This window comes from Ixodes scapularis, unplaced genomic scaffold, assembly GCF_016920785.2.
Source record: "Ixodes scapularis isolate PalLabHiFi unplaced genomic scaffold, ASM1692078v2 PGA_scaffold2__306_contigs__length_199485367, whole genome shotgun sequence".
Classification (NCBI taxonomy): domain Eukaryota; kingdom Metazoa; phylum Arthropoda; class Arachnida; order Ixodida; family Ixodidae; genus Ixodes; species Ixodes scapularis.
The window spans coordinates 142,687,177-142,708,023 of NW_024609857.1; positions in this window are offsets into that span (position 1 = coordinate 142,687,177).

Sequence of the window (20,847 nt, forward strand, 5' to 3'; positions counted from 1 at the left end):
TCGAGGTCACGTGACCCCCCGGACCTCTGCCCTCCTCCTCCTCCCCCTCCTCCTCCTCCCCTCATTGTCTAGTATGGTTCGGGGGGGGAAAGGGTCGCGTAAGAGCACAGCTCTTACGCGACCCTTTCCGGCTTGAGCGGCAAGGAGGAAAGCAGTACGAAGGTGGAGGAGGGGGAGAGGAGAGACGAGGAGGCGGAGGCGAGGGGAGGGGAGGAGCTTGAAGGACGAGGAGGTGGTAAAGGAGAGGGAGGGAGAGCAGGAGGGGAGGAGGACTAGCAGGCATGATCACGAGGGAGGAGAAGGAATATACCCTCCACTCCTCCTCCTCAAGAGCTGCGCTCCAATTCGGCGTTACAGGAAGTTGTAAACGGCTTTCAGTTTTTTTTATTTGTTCCACAGCTTTCCGGTTTAGCTCATATCACAACAAAAAAAAAATTACTATATCACGTCGTATTACACCTGAGACTGCGGTGGAAGAAATCGGAAGAACTTTCAGTAGAAGGAACAGACACAGAGAACGTCTCATTGAGACGTTCTCTGTGTCTGTTCCTTCTACTGAAAGTTCTTCCGATTTCTTCCACCGCAGTCTCAGGTGTAATACGACATGATTAGCTACCACCAGCTTGCCTGCACTCTCACCGTCTTTTTACTATATCACATCGTCTACCGATAGCGTCTGAACGCAGTCCTCGCGCTTTCTGTTGGGAGTAGCAGCAGAGCTGAGAACAAAAAAATTGGCTTGCTCTTTATGTTTATACAGCCTTGATGGAGATGCGCCTCAACGGGTAATCGGTCTCTTAGCTGTAGATGAGAAATTTAGCCAGTGCGGTAACCGCTAACCTGGGATTTTTAACGTGCATCACGCAGTAGTGATCACACGAACGCGTGCCGGTACGAAACTCATCCAGATCGAAACGGGCGGGGGCGGCGGGGATCGAACCCAGGAGGTTCCCAGCGCAAGCTTTCGCTCCACGCTCCGAGCTGAGACGCGTTAGCCCACTCGGCCACTTCCTCCCTTAGCTGAGAACAGTGCTCGATCCAAGCGCTTAATCTCGGCGAAGAGCGCGATAAGAACGCGAGCCGCCACGGCAGCCGCGTCATGGCGCTGATAGCACGGACCGGTCTACGGTCCGGCGTTCACCTTCATATCAGACGTCTGAAATATTTATTTCAGACGCGGAAGGCGTCATACGAGGCCGGTCAAGAGCGACTTCAGAGTTCAGCGTGGTGTCTCACCGTTCACGTAGGTATAACGGGAAAATACGGAGGAACGGTGTGCATTTCGCTTAAGATTGACGGGGATAAGGCCACGAAAAAGGCAATCGGCCCTGCGTTGCTCGGACCTCCGATTGATTCGGATGTCACTAGGATAAATATTTAGGCGACGTTTTTGTGTTCCCGTTGACCATCGGAATCCTCGACGTCTGCAGTGAAGCGTGTGCAATGCATCTGTATACACAGTTTTGCGACGGAAATTGCGTGAGTCGTGCTTGGCAGTGTGCAATCGCGGTGCCGGTTCGTTCAAATAACCGGAGGCTCACTTTGGTTGTGCGGCGCACCGGAGAGCTGCCTTGAAGCTGGTAGTTCCCGTACCGTGCTAAATGATGCTGTGCTGCTTTTCAAATTGTTCCGGCGGGTGCGGGCACTTTCACGGAGCACCGGTGTGCGGCGTACCGAAGAGCCGCCTTTAAGCTGGTAGTTCCTGTGCCGTGCTTTAGGTGATGATGCGCTGCTTCCTAAATTGTTCTGGCATAGACGGGCACTTTCACGGAGCACAAGTGTTGGAGTTGGTATTAAATCCGCTGGTCTGTCGCACGTTCAGTCGACACAAACGTTTCATCCACACTCGCTACGTGAATTGGAAGCTGTAAAGACATTTCATCGAGCGTGTTAACGAGCCAGCTCACCCGTTCACGCCGCTTTGCGGCGACAGTCTGCAGTGGCTCATTACCAGAAAAGTCGTCCAACATCCATTCAAGTTCAGTTCATCTACAGCAGTCGCCATACCCCGAAGGAGAGGATTTATTCGGACAGAACGCCACTAAAGCAATGCAGCTTCTTTAGTAGTCGGGATAGACTCTCGTCTGTCAGTTTTGTTATATTGTCACGGATGCTTGTTCCAGTCCTATCTAATTATAGCAATATTTACTATTCTAGAAAGTTCCAGGCTATGCTCGGCTGTCATCGTATGTTCTGGTGGAGGTGCTGGGTACATTACGCATAGCACTTCACTCTGTGTGCATCCTGGCGGCTCCTCAGCTGAGTTGCCCGATAACGGACATGGGTGGCGGCCGACTACCCCGCATTTTAAACTTCCGACGAGCCGTGAACCAAGTCCTATCCCGAGCCCGGCAGAAAAACCGCAAGACGAGCGACTACCACAAGAACGAACCTCGCAAATACACCCCGAAGAACATGAAATCTGAGCCAGTTGCTGCTACCAGGAAGAACCAACGGAATTCGGTCTCCTGCCAGAGAAACCGACGTTAACTAAGCCAACAATGACAAACCTGTAGACGCAAACCGCGTCCACTCCCACCATAGTTTGCATGCCTGTCGCATCTCACACTTTGACGCCCTTCGACGCAGCGTGTTTGAAGACGTAGAGGACTGGATTGAACAATACCACCACGTTGCCCGCCACAATGGGTGGACAGACAACCAGCTCCTGCAGAACCTATACTTCTCGTTGAAGAAACTGCCAGGCACTGGTCTGAGAACCATGAATCCTCCTTAACGTCGTGGGAAGTTTGCAAGATCGAGCTGAAGGGCACGTTCGTCGGCCAACATCGACGAGAGACAGCCGCATTCCTGATTCTGTCCAGGCCACGGCCTCAACGAGAGCGTCACCGCCTTCGCTGAGGATGTTTTGCACCTGATCGACCGCCCATGCCGACCCTGATACTATATAAGACAAGAACCTAAGAATGCTATGTCTTGTACGTGAGGGACAGCACCTTCGGCAGCCTTGTCCACGACCCCCTGGGCCCTGACAACGGTCGAAGGGTTCATATCACCGAGGCTTCCAACATTGAACGTGCACTGCACGCCCGAGCTTCTTCAGAACTTTAGAACTTCCAGTTTATCACTCTAAGCTCCTCTACCTCGTTGAGGAGTGTAGAGTTGACGGAAGTTCCGTGGCCACACCCGACCGAGTTTTCTTCTTATATTTTGTTCCTTCGTTTTTCCGGCCGTGCAAGGCAGATGAAAAATACGCGCGTTGCACGAGAAAGGCCCGAGTAAAGCACGAAGTGCTTGACGTTTGCGCGTGTTTCAAGCTTCTACCAATTCGTGTTCGTAAAACGCGCGATGTCTTTAGCCAGGAGAAGGGACGACGACCCGGCGACGTCTTCGTGCGAGTCAGCTCGGTGGTCGGGCGTGTCATACGGAATAAATCCTGATTGTTTGAATCAGTTGTAACGTTCTACAAATACAATTCGAGATAGCTTACAAAATAGTGCTTTACTCGATCCGCCATTTCTATGATTCCCCCTTTTCTTCTTCTTCTATCCCTGTTCTGCCTGGTTTCTTCTTCTTCTATGTCCATCATCTAGCTGTCACATTATACCAACCTTTTTTACTCATTCCTCCTGGGATGATATGGAAACACATTTCCGATGGTGGCACATTCAGTGCAGCTGTTTTCGTCACTTGGTAGGGCCCGGAAAACTTTGTGTGTGTTCCATGGATGCCTTTCCTAACAATGACGAAATCGCCCACTTGAATGTTAGGGACTGAACGAAATCTTTTGTCAAAGTTTTTCTTCATTCTTTTCCTATAGAGCTCTTGCTGTTTATAGGTCTTCTTTTCTTCTGTCAGCACTAGATCATCTTTGATGCCAAGTTGTACATCTGCCGGCAAGTAAGGTGCAAGTCCGAAGGCCGCGTAGTTGGGACTACAGCCTAGGGCTGTAGTATGTGAGCGGTTATGATGGGCCACTGCTGCCTCAAGGGCACACTTCCAACCGCCGACGAAGTTCGGGTACATAAACAAGTACTGCTTCAAGTTTCGAATCAGTCGTTCTGCGAGGCCATTCGCTTCTGGGTGATATGGGGCAGCAAAGCGCAGTTCGATTCCCCTGGATCTTGCCCATTGCTCCAGTTTTTTACTCCGGAACGCAGGACCATTGTCCGAAACAATCACCTTGGTGTTCTTAAACATGTCCCTTTCTAGCATTGAAATGACGCTGTTTGCGTCTTCTTTTCCTGCTCTTGAGGCAGCGATGCGCGTACACTCGTCTATGGCTATAAGAAAAGCTTGGGTTCTAGCCACTCCATCACCCTTCTTTCTTAATTCGGCGAAATCCAGATGAACTACTTCGAATGGGACACCCGAGTGAATTGGCAAAGTCATCTCATTGAATCGTTGCTTCTGCTTGGCTTTGTTCATCTGGCATTCGTGACACGAACGCACATACTGGTAGATATCTTGCTTCATTCCAGGCCAGCAGAATCGGTGAGCCAGTTTACTATACGTCTTCCAAAATCCATCATGGCCGCCTGATTCTGGACTATCATGGTATAGCCTGAGAATGTAACTCACAGCCGTGACTGGAACTTGAAACTTGCCATCGCTGAAAGTTAGATCTTCGGTTCCCTCCCACAGTCGAGTGTAGAAGACCTCCTCCGTATCATGCCTCATCTCGGAAATCGACAGACGAGACAATGCATCTGCATCTTTAAAGGAGCTGTGCAACGATATTCAATTGGAATGTTTTTCTCTCTACACGGGCCTACTGGCACACCTGGGACTCAAGGATATTCACACGCAACGCCATTGGCCAAGAAACTCCTTTGTTGCGGTGTAATTTCAAGGACAAAAGCGATCATTTTCATTCAATCTCTCCTTTGCAAAATTTGATGACGTAACTCGGGGATCGCAGTACACCCAAGTGACGATATTTGAATGCGGTTCATAGATTGGACCCGAGCATTGCGTGGGCACTAGACTTGGGCTCGTGACAATTGCTAGCTCGAGAAGCATTCGGGTTGTGACCCGTGTCCAATCGCTGCAACTACGACAACAGCCGAGCCATAACAATGTCTGGAACTCAGCGCGTGCCCTGCGCTTTGCCAATCCCAGCGCGTGGCTATGATCAACACTGGCGGCATATAATCGGCTCCAGATCACGTGGCCGCTTGTTCTGGCTGCGAGTTGAGGGGGTGAACACTGCTCGTTTTTCTTTAATTTTTTTCTGGGACTTATATTGCGTGGGGTGAAAAACGAACGCGTGTTTCATAGGTCATTAACGTTAGGGATCCGTTTTAAGCGGTATTTGCGCAAAGTACAAAAATTGTTGCATTGCTCCTTTAAGGTGAACTCCTGGCCGATGAAATACTTCAAACTCGAATTGTTGGAGCTCGTTTATCCACCTAGCTGTTTTTCCTTTCGGTTCAGTCATGCATAGGAGGAACGTTAATGCTTGGTGATCCGTGAAGAGCTTGAACTTGTGGCCCTCGAGGTACGAGCGAAAGTATCGCACGGCTTTAAGAACAGCTAGGGCTTCTTTTTCTGTTGTTGTGTAATTTACTTCAGGCTTAGAAAAAGTATATGAGTGATACCCTATGACAGAGAGCTGTTGAGATGTTGGCTTTGTCGGATTACGTTGATACAGAACAGCACCTGTACCATAGTGGGATGCATCCGTGTTCAGTTCAAAAGGCAGGTCAAAATCGGGTAAAATCAATACAGGATCAGAAGAAATCGCTTGCACTAGATGCTGGTACGATTCTTCACACTCGTTGGACCATTCGAATGGTACATCATGCTGCGTTAGTCGCGTAAGGCACCTTGTCTTCTTTGCAAAATCCTGGATGAAAGGCCTGAAATGTCCGGCAAGCCCAAGAAACACTCTAAGCGAATGGACGTCAAAGGGCTTTCGGAGGCTGGAGATCCGAGCAACGGATTCTTGCTTGGTAGTTTTAGACCTTCCGTCAAAGTTCCGCCCAAGAAATACAACCTTTCCTTGGAAGAATTCACTCTTTTTTACATTAATCTTAAGATGTGCCCCTTTCAAAGCTTCCAGCACGGATGCCAGATGTCGACCGTGATCTTCTTGACTCTTTGAATATACAATTATGTCGTCGATATAGACGTTACAGAACTTTCCTAGAAATGGGCTTAGTAGTTCGTTCATCATCTTTTGGAACCAGGCTGGTGAATTCTTCCAGCCAAAGGGAAGTCTGTTGTACTCGTATACTGCAAATGGTGTTACGAATGCAGTATATTTCTTGTACTCTTTCCTTAAAGGAACTTGTAAAAATCCTTTACACGGGTCAATCCTAGAAAATACTGTGCATCCTCCTGTCTCATCGATGATGTTGTCAATTCTGGGCATTGGAAAAGGAAAAAGTTCGGTCATAGGGTATCACTCATATACTTTTTCTAAGCCTGAAGTAAATTACACAACAACAGAAAAAGAAGCCCTAGCTGTTCTTAAGGCCGTGCGATACTTTCGCTCGTACCTCGAGGGCCACAAGTTCAAGCTCTTCGCGGATCACCAAGCATTAACGTTCCTCCTATGCATGACTGAACCGAAAGGAAAAACAGCTAGGTGGATAAACGAGCTCCAACAATTCGAGTTTGAAGTATTTCATCGGCCAGGAGTTCACCTTAAAGATGCAGATGCATTGTCTCGTCTGTCGATTTCCGAGATGAGGCATGATACGGAGGAGGTCTTCTACACTCGACTGTGGGAGGGAACCGAAGATCTAACTTTCAGCGATGGCAAGTTTCAAGTTCCAGTCACGGCTGTGAGTTACATTCTCAGGCTATACCATGATAGTCCAGAATCAGGCGGCCATGATGGATTTTGGAAGACGTATAGTAAACTGGCTCACCGATTCTGCTGGCCTGGAATGAAGCAAGATATCTACCAGTATGTGTGTTCGTGTCACGAATGCCAGATGAACAAAGCCAAGCAGAAGCAACGATTCAATGAGATGACTTTGCCAATTCACTCGGGTGTCCCATTCGAAGAAGTTCATCTGGATTTCGCCGAATTAAGAAAGAAGGGTGATGGAGTGGCTAGAACCCAAGCTTTTCTTATAGCCATAGACGAGTGTACGCGCATCGCTGCCTCAAGAGCAGGAAAAGAAGACGCAAACAGCGTCATTTCAATGCTAGAAAGGGACATGTTTAAGAACACCAAGGTGATTGTTTCGGACAATGGTCCTGCGTTCCGGAGTAAAAAACTGGAGCAATGGGCAAGATCCAGGGGAATCATAGAAATATTCCATGACACTTCCTGCTTTGTACTTGTAGAATATAGCTTTATCCCACTTCTTCACGGGATTCTCTTGAAATGCCGAATGAAAACTTCTTTTCCACTGTTCCCAGGGGTCGTTGAGATGGTCCGTTAAGTGGAGCTCATACCACTTTTTCGCCATTCCGGTGAGAAAAAGTCGCAGATTTTTTACTTTGTCATCGTCGGAACGCCAGCCATTCTTCTCACTAGCGTATTCATAAAACGACAACCAAGCTTCTGAGTTTGTTGTGTGACCATCAAACGAGTCCGGCTTTACCATTCGAAAGCGTGGAGCTTCCTGGTTTCGTGAAAGTCCGACGATGGCTTGAAGCAGTTGTTGGTTTTGCATTATTTGTTGTTGTTGTGCAAGGAGGATCTGGTGGACAAGGTAATTTGGGTCCTCAGGGTTAGTGACAACAGCACGCTGAAGGCTTTCGAGACCGACAAAGTTGTTTTGGGGATAGGCTGGTTATTGCCCTGGGGACAGGCCTGTGAGTCACCTTGAGTTCCCAATTGGAAATCGCTTTGAAAGTTGGATTGGAACTCGCCTTGGGTTCCGGTTTGAGAGCCGCCTTGAGGACCGGCATGGAAGCGGAAGCCGTCTTGAGGATTCAACGGGCCCTCCTCCATGGGCTCTATGATAAAGGTCTGAAAATCTGCTACCTTTAGGTTGACCTTGACAGTCCTTTTCTGTAGGATGGCACTGACGTCCAGTCCTGTCTTGTCAGAAACGAGTTGAATCAACTCCCGAGTAGTGATAAAAGGTGGTAATGGAAATGCCTCCTCGTCTTGAGGCTGGCAAGATGAGAAGACGAGGTCTTCTCCGGCGTCATCTTTTATAGTGAGGGTGATCCACATGATGGGATCCTGTCGGCTGCGCCAAAATGTAACGTTCTACAAATACAATTCGAGATAGCTTACAAAATAGTGCTTTACTCGATCCGCCATTTCTATGATTCCCCCTTTTCTTCTTCTTCTATCCCTGTTCTGCCTGGTTTCTTCTTCTTCTATGTCCATCATCTAGCTGTCACATCAGTAAAGAATTTTTCTTTTGAAGTTAGAGAGATTCGCCGTTACCGCGAACAACAGTTCTAAGTAGAGGTCCCACGTCCGTCAACCGCCGCCATCGCTTTGTACGTTTCGTTCATCCGTCCCGCCCGAGACGCCCGGCCGCGATACGACACCATGCTGAGAATGACATAGAGAATGCACAGAGTGTTTTCGGTTTTCTGCGTCACTTTTTTTTCATACAACGTGTTTGTAGTTTTTTAGAAGCCACGAAAATATATTTTTTATTCAATAATATATATATATATATATATATATATATATATATATATATATATATATATATATATATACATACATACATATATATAACTGAGAAGAAGAAAACCCTCGGTGAGAACAGCGACAACGGATAATTTGTTCTTCGACGTTTCGGCGTTTTTGACATTAAAAAAAAAAAACCAAACCCCCTAAAATTATTTCATGGTATTAGAGCGTTTTAAATGTGCTCACAGAGTGCTTGCAAAAAGTTAATATAATGTGGACTGAATATCCACGGCGGGAGATCAAGCGAAACATCCGACCCAAGACGGGTGTGAAAAACACTGCTTTTCGTTGCGGCCTCTTTAAAAATTCGTAAGTCGAGAACAAAAAATCCAACAAACTATGAATTTTTAAAGAGGCCGCAACGAAAAGCAGTGTTTTTCACACCCGTCTAGGGTGGGATGTTTCGCTTGATCTCCCGCCGTGGATTTTTAGTCCACATTATACTAACTTTTTTCAAGCCCTCTGTGGGCACATTTAAAAGGCTCCAATGCCATAAAATAATTTTAGGCGTTTTGCTTTTTTTCCTGTAAAAATGTAAAATGCGCCCCCTCGGTCAATTGTTCACTAACTTTGACAATTAATTACTGGCGATCTACTTCCATTACACCGATAATTTTTATGTCCACGGAGAGCCCAAGACACTCTCTTTATATGTATTATAAACTAACTCGGGCTGTATAAAATAACCTTTGCGGTACGTTTACGTTAATGTTCTGTGAAAACCAAAAAGTACCATTTTTGAAATTGATTTTCTCAAACACCCATTTTTTATTTTTTTATTTTTTGTTAAAATGTACATGTCATAGTTTTCTACACGAAAATCAAGTCGATAAAGTGTGCATTTTGTTTTGTATGTCCTATCTGTAAGCATCAATATCGTACAAAAACGTGTTTTTACGGCTCGAAATGGACTTGCGAATTGCGCGTCTTCACAAACTTGGAAGTATTTTTGCCTTTTCCCAGCTTCCCACATAACAATCAAAAATAGTAGTTCCACCCTGTTACATTTATTGATTATTTAAATGTTATTATAGGCGGCAAGCTACATTGGAGGAGTTCAAAAGAGAAAGCAACTCTTGTTAACAGACCAGCAGGTGTCGTAAATTTTTAACGTGTAGGAGTCGGCAGGGACGTCGTATTGATTCGGGGCCCTCATTGGCCTGCATGAACATACCGCCCTTTCGGATCCAGCAGATGACCACGATCTTTCGCGCTCGTTCTGTTAGATTGATCGGCCCGTGACAGTAAAGCGAGCAGCGCACCCTGTGTCACGAGGAGTGAAATGGCACGAATGTGTCGTTGACGCGGCGAACAGTGACAGCCACCCAGGAGGAGTCAGTCAGAGTATTGCACAAGGGAAAGCAAAGGAATCGTTGCCTGAAAGGATGAGGACACCATGGCCTTACAATATCGATGGTCAACAACTGTTCTGCCAGCCAAAACAACGCCGCGTGCACGCTAAAACCGGCGGCGCGGGACACAAATTTCGCAGACGCACACACGAAGGTGGGCCGGTTTCGTTAGGGATGTGGGGAAATTTGAAACCAGCCATCCGTGCATGCGTGAAACGACACCGCCTGTTTGCCCTAGCTTCGAGCGCCCTATCCTTACCTTGAAACGGCCGTGCTCTATCTCTCTCCGGGGAGATCCGATAGCACCGAAGGGTTATCTATTAAACTTGAGAAAGAAAACAAGAAGGGACTGTTTAGGTTTAATTATCTCCACCAACCCGCTTGTTCTGTCCTTATTAAGGGTTATCTCTTTTGGAAACAGCAAAGCCCGGAGACTGACATTAAAACGAGAGTGTTGGTAAATATACTTGTGTTTGTATTCTGCTCGGAGACTAGTTGGGTCGAAGTCAGCCTCCTTGTCAACTATAACCGTTTGTGAAGAGTGGGCTTCTCCCAAGATGCGAAGTTAGCGCCGACTGACGTGTTCTTTTGAAAAAGGGAAGGGGAAAGAGAAAGTTTGAGTAACTGCAGAAACTACCTCGAAAGCTCCTCTCCCGATATGAAGCTTCAGGCATAGTCTCGGTTACCTTCTCGCGCATCGCGGCTTGAATCTATTCTTCACTTCCCCATTTATTTATTTTTATTTTCTATCCCTCTCCGTGACACACTCTCTGTGTCTTTTGGAACGTTTCTGTGTCATCACTTTTGTGTATTACGGAAGTGAAAGGGACATTCCCTGGTGACTTGTGCGATGTGCGGTGAACAAACCCCAGTGTTTGGTTTCGGAAAGAAGTGTATATAATATATCGACGATGTAGTGACTTTCTCTGTCTTAGTAATATGGCAGCTAATAGCTAGTTGTGCTAGTTTACTGTGGAAGGTTTATAAATCGAAACAATACAACGTCTGTGCCTTTTGGTCATTGAAAGTCTGCTAGGCCTGCTGATTTCGTTAGATATGTATCTCATGGTTCCCGCCCTTATCAAAACATAAATAAATATTCAATACCACAACATCCGTTTATAATTGATTACAAAATGCAGAAGAAAATTCAAGAAAACTTTTTCACAATTCATAGAGACTCATGGGTCGCTATGTCTGACTTATGGTGAATTCCGCTCGCAAATCTCGAGCGCTCCAAAAGCGCTCCATTTGGAGCGCGCATATTCCGCTCGCAGATCTGGCTCAAGTTGGTCATCTTCCGCTCGTAGATCTCTGGCAGCGCCCGCTCCACGGAGCGCCCCAAACTCCGCCGAACTTGCTCTGCGGGGTTTTACGGATCTCTCCGGAAGTTGACAGAGCGGCCCACGTGATTTCCGTCTAAATCGGCGGTGCGCATGCGCGGCGAGGTTGGAGAGCTCGGCGGGCCGGTCGGGTCGTGGAGTTGGATGTGCGTCGGTTGTTTACTCTGGATTGTGACGGCTCGAACGCTTCTACTTCGCGTAGATCAGGGATAAAAAGCCGGGAATGTGGAGCGTGGCAAATCGTGAGCGCTGACTCTGTGATCTCGAGAGGAAGAACGAGAAAAGGAACGATAGAAAAGCCGGAGGCAGACGCAAGGTTAGGCCTATTCATTCTGCAGCCAGTGATTGTTTATCTTTTTGCACTGCATTCCGTCGGCGTTTTTCCGTGAAATAAAGCAAGAAGTGGTTAGGCAACGACCACGCAAGTGATGGTTTGTTACCTCTGTGTTTATTAAAGTCGTACTACAAATCTGAACTCCACCGCTGGCAATCGCTGTCCGTGCCCCGCCGCTTCGAGGCGGCCGAAAGGTATGTGACGGTGCCGAACGCGGACGTCTTCGTTATTTGTGACGTGGGCGCCGTGGTACGTATAATTTCGCCCGGTCTGTGTCGCGCGTTACTTCTGCAGTTAAGCAGTGATGTCGTCACTGGTCGTCGGAACGATTAGCCGGCGCGTTGGTGGGACTGGTCAAATTCGAGCAGCGGCCATTTTGTACGGCGGAGGGAAAAGGGGTGTGGGGGAGGTCGCTCCAAAAATGCAAGTTTATCTTCCCCTCGTCGATTCGGAGCGGGTCCCACGGAGCGGAATTTCGCCTCCCTCGCGGATTTTGGAAAGCGCTCCAGATCTACGAGTGGAATTCACCATTAGGTCTTGCAAAACAAAGACGTCTTTTTCCGATATTGAGGCCTAAATATAAAACATACAAACAAAATACACACTTTCTCGGCTTGATTTTCGTGTAGAAAACTATCATATCTACAATTTAACAAAAAATAAAGAAAATAAAAAATGTTTTTTTTTTTTAGAAAATCAATTTCAAAAATGGTACTTTTTGGTTTTCGCATAGTATTAACGTAAACGTACCGCAAAGGATATTTTATACAGCCGAGTCGTTTTATAATACATATAAAGAGCGTGTTTTGGGCTCTCCGTAGACATAAAAAATATTAATGTTACCCATGTAGATCGCCAGTAATTAATTGTCAAAGTTCGTCAACAATTGACCAAGGGGCGTTTTTGACATTTTTACGGAAAATGTCAAATTCTAATTCGAAGTTTATTACGGCGTTTCGAGCGGGGACCGCTATTCATCAGGTTATATTACGTTCCACCTGATGAAGAGCGGTCCCCGCTCGAAACGTCGTAATAAACTTCGAATTAGCAACTTCGACAGTACGCATCCTTGACTTATATATATATATATATATATATATATATATATATATATATATATATATATATATATATATATATATATATATATATATATATATAAACGAATATGTGCAGATGAATGAACCGTACTTAATCCAATGAATCAAAGAATCAAAGTTTTCAGGAACTCGCCGAAAGCCCGAAACGGCGGAGCCAGGATTGGGAGGCCCAGAGTTCAAATCCTGGCTCCGCCGATTTTTGGCTTTCGGCGGGTTCCTGAAAACTTTGATTCATTGATTCATTGGATTAAGTACGGTTCCTTCATCTGCACCTATTCGTTTATATCCTCCTCGGAGACCACGTACGATGGTGTGAAGTGCCCGTGTTGTATACCTATACATACATATATATATATATATATATATATATATATATATATATATATATATTGTGAGGGTGATAAAGAGTGATTTAATGGCGTAGATGATTCGCTGCCACACACTGAGCAATGCTCTTAGTAGCCACTGAACCGAGCCAAGTGCACGTGCTTGACAATCCTCTCTCGGCCCCTCGTCGTCTTCTATCCAACACTTCCCCCGGCGGTAGAAGGGCCGGCCACCGGCACTGGCGTCTTCAGAGGTGGGGTGCACGGTAACGTTTCATTCGTGATATATGAACAATATCACGTGATTTGGTGCGATGATCTCGGGGAGGTGCGACGGGCTCTACTTCGTAGGATGTAGAAGAGATGCGGCGAAGTATACGAAATGGGCCGACGTATTTGTGGAGCAACTTTTCGCATTTTCCTTGCTTACGGATTGGTGTGGCGAGAATAACTTGATCGCCAACTTCGTATGTGGTGTCGTTGTGAGTCTCGTCGTGTCGAAGCTGTTGTTGCTGCTGAGATTGAAGGGTGCTGAGACGCGCCAGTCGTCTAGCATCGTCGGCACGGCCGGCAACCTCCGAAGGATAAGATGACATCGGAGAATCAGGCACAAAGGGAAATACGGTGTCGAGAGTGGTGGCGGGTTGACGGGCAAATAGCAGATAATACGGCGAGAAGCCCGTCGTGGCCTGACGAGCGGTATTGTATGCGAAAGTAACATATGGAACAATAACGTCTCATTGTGTTTGATTTTCTGCAACGTATATGGACATCATTTGCGACAGCGTGCGGTTGAATCGTTCTGTTAGCCCATTGGTTTGCGGGTGATAGGCGCTGGTTAGTTTGTGAACTGTGTTGCATAGGTGGAGAAGCTCGTCGAGAAGTTTAGCAATAAATGGGGTACCCCGATCACTGATTATTGCCTGAGGAGCTCCATGTCGTAGGAGGATTTGGTGCAGAAAAAAGTTCGCAGCCTCTTGAGCTGTGGCGGCTGGGACGCAAGCTGTCTCAGCGTACCGGGTTAAGTAATCCACGGCGACAATTATCCACCGGTTATTGCTTGCAGACACGGGGAAGGCACCCAAGAAGTCATTTCCAATTTTTTGGAATGGTCGATCGGGCGGTGTGATGGACTAAAGATGGCCGGATGACTGCGTGGTACGTGTCTTGTGCATCTGACAGGGGTGGCATGTCCGAATGTACTTATTGATGGTGCTAAACATGCCTTGCCAAAAGTAGCTTGCACGTACCCGGAAGTAGGTTTTTGCAAAGCCGAGGTGTCCTGCAATAGGGTCGTCGTGGTGAGCTCGCACAATGTCTTGTTGGAGGTTTCGAGGAACAACGAGCAGCCAGGTCCGTCCATGTGGTTCGTAGTTTCTTCTGTAAAGGATCCCATCGCGAAGAGTGAAAAGTCGAGCTCGGTGTTGTGTACGCTTTGTGGCGGAACCAGGGATCCCCATCAAGCAATCAATTATAGGTTTCAAAGTGGTATCGGATGCTTGGGCAGATGCGATGTCGATAGTATCCAATACAATGATGGGAGATACGGGGCCAGTAGGGGCTTCAGGTGAAGTGTCGCAGGGCAACGGACAACGTGAAAGGCCATCTGCATCAAGGTGCCGCTTTCCGGATTTGTATAAAACAGTGGAACTGTAATCCTGAAGCTTCAGGGACCAGCGTCCAAGGCGGCCAGTCGGATCTTTAAGGCTCGCAAGCCAGCATAGGGCGTGATGGTCAGTAACAATTTTAAAGTGCGTACCATATAGGTATGGTCTAAATTTTAAGATCGCCCAAATGAGCGCTAGGCATTCACGTTCGGTGATACTGTAATTTCGCTCACACTTGCTGAGAGTTCGGCTGGCGTACGCAATAACGCGAGAACTGCCATTTACATTCTGGGCGAGGACAGCTCCGATTCTATATCCACTAGCGTCCGTTCGGATTTCTGTCTCTGCCCCCTGTACAAAATGACCGAGAATTGGGACCGATATCAAGGCATGTTTGAGAGACTGGAATGCTGCTGCTTGTGTTGAGCCCCATTGGAATGTGACGCCGTTCTTTAGCAGCAGGTTAAGTAGTTCGGCGAGATCGGAGAAACGGGGTATAAATTTGCGGAAGTAGGTGCAAAGTCCTAGAAAAGCGCGGATATCTGTCTGGTTTTTGGGTATGGGGAAGTCGGAGACAGCTTGAACTTTGCCTGGGTCTGGGCGGATCCCTTCGGAACTGACAAGGTGGCCCAACACTTTGAGTTTCTGAGCTGCAAACTTGCACTTTTTCGAGTTCAATTGCAAATTAGCGGCGCGAAAGCAGTTTAAAACCTGGCGGAGACGGCATAGGTGGTCTGAGAACGTTGCGGAAAAAACGATGACGTCGTCGAGATAGCAGAGGCAGGTGTTCCAGGTTAGGCCGCGGAGTATGGTGTCCATCATTCTTTCGAACGTCGCCGGAGCATTACATAGCCCGAAAGGCATCACGTTAAATTGGAAAAGACCGTCTGGGGTGACAAATGCAGTCTTCGGCTTATCCCTTTCAGCTACCGGGATTTGCCAATAACCGCTACGTAGGTCTAATGAAGAAAAGAAGGACGAGCCTTGAAGTGCATCCAGCATATCATCGATGCGAGGGAGGGGATAAACGTCCTTTTTGGTGACCTTGTTCAGGCGCCGGTAGTCAATACAGAAACGCCACGAGCCGTCTTTTTTTTTTCACGAGAACCACGGGAGACGACCAAGGGCTTGTTGAGGGTTGTATAATGTCGCTCTTTAGCATATCGGTCACGTGGTCTTGGATCCCTTTCCGTTCTGCAAGGGATATACGATATGGACGGCTTTTTATAGGAGATGCCTGGCCTGTGTCGATCTGATGGTGCACTTCCGATGTCTTTGAAAGCGGTGATCAGTTGAAGTCAAATAAGTCACTATATGTCTGCAGGAGATCGACCAGAGCGTTCCGTTGGTCTGTATGCAAATTTTGTCAATCATTTGCGTTGTTAGGGCGGAGGAGCACACATTCTTTGAAATTGATGGCGGTAGAGGAATGGAATTGTCATTTAACAAAGTACTGTAAATTTCGTGCTGGTAAGTTCGAATGATCGCGATTGCAGTTCCTCTAGGTAAAATAATTGGAATGGCTGAGGCGTTTGTGAGGTACAAATTAACACGGTTTCCAATGACGATTACGGTGGAGTAGGGTACAAGCAAGCCCTTCTGCGTGAAGCTGGTAGGCAGTGGCTCAACAAGTCCGTAAGTGTCTTGGAAATGCATATTGGACGTGAGTGTTACGGCACGAGCAGTCAATGGAGGCAGGTTTATATCAGTTGTAGTTCGGAGGAGAACGGGATGCAAGTCAGGATTATCTTCGATATCTGAACAGTTCAAATGGAGCTGGCGCTCGCCGCAGTCGATTACGGCATCCGTTGATGCCAAGAAGTCCCAGCCTAGTATTACGTCGGCAACGCAGCTGGAGAGAACTGTAAAGATGACAATGTACCGATTTGCACCAATGATCACGGAGAAGGTTGAACATCCGAGAGGTTGAACCAAGTCTCCATTTCCCATTCGTAAATAGCGTCCAGGTGCTGGCGTCATAACTTTCCGCAAACGTCGGCGAAAACTCTCAGAAATGCATGATTTGGGGGCACCAGTGTCGACGAGGGCAATGAGGTTTTGTCCATTAATTTCAACAGCAACAGTAGTGGGGCCATCATTCGGAGGATTTATATAGCAATTCGTTACTGCAGCCTGACCTCCTGGGGCGACGCAGGCTGCTGGCTTCAGTTTGACGTCTGGTGGGTTGGAGCGGCGACGTTGAGGGGCGACACCGAACGCGGTCGTCGAGGGTACAGAGAGGGAGATCGGCTTCGGCGGCTGTCGTGATGTGAGAAGGGGGCTTGACTTTGAGGCTGGTTGTCAAAAGGGCGAGCGTCGTCATCAGTAAAATAGCGTGGGCGAGGTTCAGGGTAGCGCCTATACTCGTTGGCATTCGATTGTCGGCGGCAATATCGGGCGACATGACCGGGTGTGCAACAGTAGAAACAAATGGGTCTGTGGTCTTCAGTCCTCCAAATGTCGCACTTTCGGCGAGGGATGTGTGGTCTCGACGTGAGTGGGGATTGATGCGGTAGGTAGAAGGGTTGCGGGTCGTGTGGCATTGAGCATACCAGTGCAGGTGCGGGCGGCGCAGCGGTGCATGTCGGGGTCGCTGGTGTAAATGAACCCAACGCAGCGCGGAGCTCGTCCTGCACAACTTTCTGCACGCTGTGCGTTTGGGGACGAGGTTGCGGAGTGTCAGCAGACGCACGGAACTGATCTAAAAATGATCGCAATTCTTCGCGAATAATATTGCGAATCAGCGTCGGTAGATCAAGATTAGAAACAGAGGCAATGGAGACCTCTGGTAGGCGATCAAAAGGAGGCTTTGAGATGCGAGCGCTCTGTAGTTCCTCATATGTCTTGCACTCGGTGATGAGCTGTTGAACCGTCGTAGGCGATTTGGGAGCGACGATGGCGAAGAGGTCTTGTGAGAGCCCCTTGAACAAGTGCCGGATGCGATCTTCCTCCGTCATTTGAGGATCGACTCTACCGCAGAGACGGAGAACGTCCTCAATGTAGCAGGTGGAAGACTCTGCAGTGGACTGAAATCGGTGAGCGAGTTTATCTTTCGCCTGCTGCTTGCGGTGTTCAGGTTTTCCAAATGCGTCTGAGAAGGCGGCTGTGAAAGCGTCCCACGAGTTCATTTGATCTTCATGATTGTCGAACCACTGCAATGCAGTGCCCGTCAAATAAAACACTGCATTGGCCAGTTTGAAGCTGTCATCCCAGTGATTGTGATGACTGGCCCTTTCGTAACTCTTGAGCCAATCAGTTACTTCCATGTCGGGTGAGCCACTGAAAAGAGGAGGGTCCCTTTGTCGGTTCTTGATGCGCGGTGCTGACGGTGTTGAACCAGCAGATAGTTGCCCGTTGGAACCACTGGCAGATGGTTGGCCGTTGGAATTGCCTCTCTCTTGGGACATGGCCGGAAGAAGGCGTCTATTTCGCAACTCCAGAATCGGGTTATGGAGCGGAGAGGTCGAGGAACTTAAAGCACCTCCACCACCTGTGAGGGTGATAAAGAGTGATTTAATGGCGTAGATGATTCGCTGCCACACACTGAGCAATGCTCTTAGTAGCCACTGAACCGAGCCAAGTGCACGTGCTTGACAATCCTCTCTCGGCCCCTCGTCGTCTTCTATCCAACAATATATTGATGTGATACAACGTAATATCCAATGACTCTGACATCGGGTGCTTCAAATAGCGACCAGGCTCTTTAAATCGACCGCAAAATTCGGTTTCTTAACCTATCGCGCTACGATTTTGTGCAGCGTTGCCCACAGGTGGTGCATTTCTCTTCTATAGACCTTTTCGTTTCGGTAGTTGCCTGACAGCAGGTAGAAGGCGCTGACGCACTCGCCGACATTAGGTTGCTTCAATTTCGTTGTTTCCGGTTTGAACGTTCACGCGACTGTGCGCTAAATTGTACGGGAAAATCTTTCGCCTAGTCTGGCAGGAAATGTTTTCGTAAAATGTAGCGGGGAAATTTTTCGCTAAATCAAGATGTTTTCTGCTACCGTATTTACTCGAGTAATAGCCGCACTGTTTATAAAGAAAACCTGAGGGTTCGCTTTTCCGCGTAGCACGCAGATTGCTAATCACCGTGATCGACAGCATAATTCCAGCTGTTTAGAGGACAGAGATAACGTCTTCGTGTGAAGATACCATCTGTGAAGATTGCATTTGTATGGATAATCGTGTTCTCGATCTGGTTATTCGCTGTGTTATTTATGCGCAAAGCAATGATTGGCTGTTTATGTGTTCTGTGGGAAAGTAGACGCGAGGGCCTTGTATATAAATAGTGCGGCTATTACTCGAGTAAATACGGTAAATTTATCCACGGCCAACGCCAGTGTCCGACGTAGTCAATCGAATAGGGGTGGCGATGTGGGTTAGTTGGTTCATACTGACGAAAAGGCAAACAGCGCACAGTAAACGGGGACTAAAGGAAGTGCAAACAGGACAAGCATTGACTCTCAACTGAACTTTAATCACTTAAAAACAAAACAAAGAAAACAGCAACCCCGCCCACGTCACATGATACATTCACCACGTGTCCAAAAGAACAATCTCTTTACTGCTTAAGCCCAGTGACGTTTGGCTTACGCAGTTGGCGCCTGCTTCGATAATTGCATGCGCTTTTAAAATTTCAATGTTCACTCTGTCCCTTCTATTGCCAATGATACCAGTCTTACTGAAGATAGGTTTGCATCCACATCCATGACAATACAATGGCAGATGCCCCCTACAGCTGCCACCACTGATCGCAACGACAAGTCAGGCTCCCGCAGTTTGTGATTAACACATCTGCCTGTCTGACCGACGTAGGCTTTTCCACACGTTAATGGAATCGTGTACACAACTCCCACCTTGCACGCAACATATTGATTTTCATGCTTCACCGAGCAAGCGGGGCCTTGGTCCTTCTTATCGCCAACTCTCGCGAATAGTGGCGCCAGCTTACACAGAGCGGAAAACACCAATGGCACATCGTACTTCAAGGCAACTTGTTTCAAGTTGTGTGAAATTCAATGGAGATACGGTATTCCGAACGGTCTCTTATTTGGCCTTTCCCTCTGGGCAGTGGGTTCCCCCTTAAGTTTCTTTAACAAACGCTCCGCAAGGCTCAATAAAACCGAAGGTGGTAAACCCGCAACTGTCAGTCTCTCAACCTGCCGGGCAAAACTATCGTTAACCACACGATGACATGACATCTCGAATGCAGCTTGGCTCTGGGCTCTGGACGCACGCGCGGCGTCTGATATTTCCCGGAAGGGAGCTATTGCGCATGCTCGGGACACTTTTTACCGGCGAGTGTAGACGAAGATGGCAGGGAATTAGAATGTCGATCGCCACCATTTGCTCCTCGTGTTCTTTCTTTTTCATTAGCTGTTTTATGGAGCGAAGCCGGCGTTGTCTGTAACCGACTGTAGCAAAATAACGGCACCTAAATTCCTATTCCCAATAAAACACAAAGAAAAGCAGAGCAACGCAATGCTTCGTCACGGAAGCCGTCGTGAAGCCGGCGATGTTCGCCGCGCCTGCAAAGTGGGGGAGCGTGATGTTACCGCCTTGGCGCTTCGTCAGATAGGAAGACGGTGTGCGCTGCTTGTAGGAGTGCTTTCGCATCCGCACACGTAAGCGGTCTCAAGTGTCCCTGCTCAGCGTTTCATCACTCGATGTTTCTGAGGTAATAGGCGCCGCGTACAAGAATAGAGAGTGCCACTGGAACCAGCTTTGAGGTAAGTAAAGACCAATGCTGGTGCTACGGGTCGCTTCAGCAGTCTGGGACCAATTGTGAATTCGGACTCACCGAGTCTGGCTAGCGGAAAACGGCCCTTTCGACGGGAAACATCGGCTTTTTTGTATAGGTATATTTACGCTCCCAAACTTTGTCCTTCCAGCGATACGAAGGTGGTCGGCCAAAGTAATTTGGCGCTCTGCGATGGAATCAAATGACAGAGTAAGCCACGCATACTGACCAGAGCAGCTTTGTCACCGAAGCGAAGTAGGCTCTGCTCGACGACGGCGTACAAGGAACTCATCGGAATCTCTATCTCGGGGTAAGGCGAATACACGATGCCGTCTTTTATTTTCGCCTTCAGGCCGTCCTGAAAGGTTAAAAAAAGGAAGGACACTTCGGTGACAGTTCAGCAAACAGGAACATAAATCAGGCTACGCATTTATTAACATTCACCCTAAGAAGCGCTACAACCC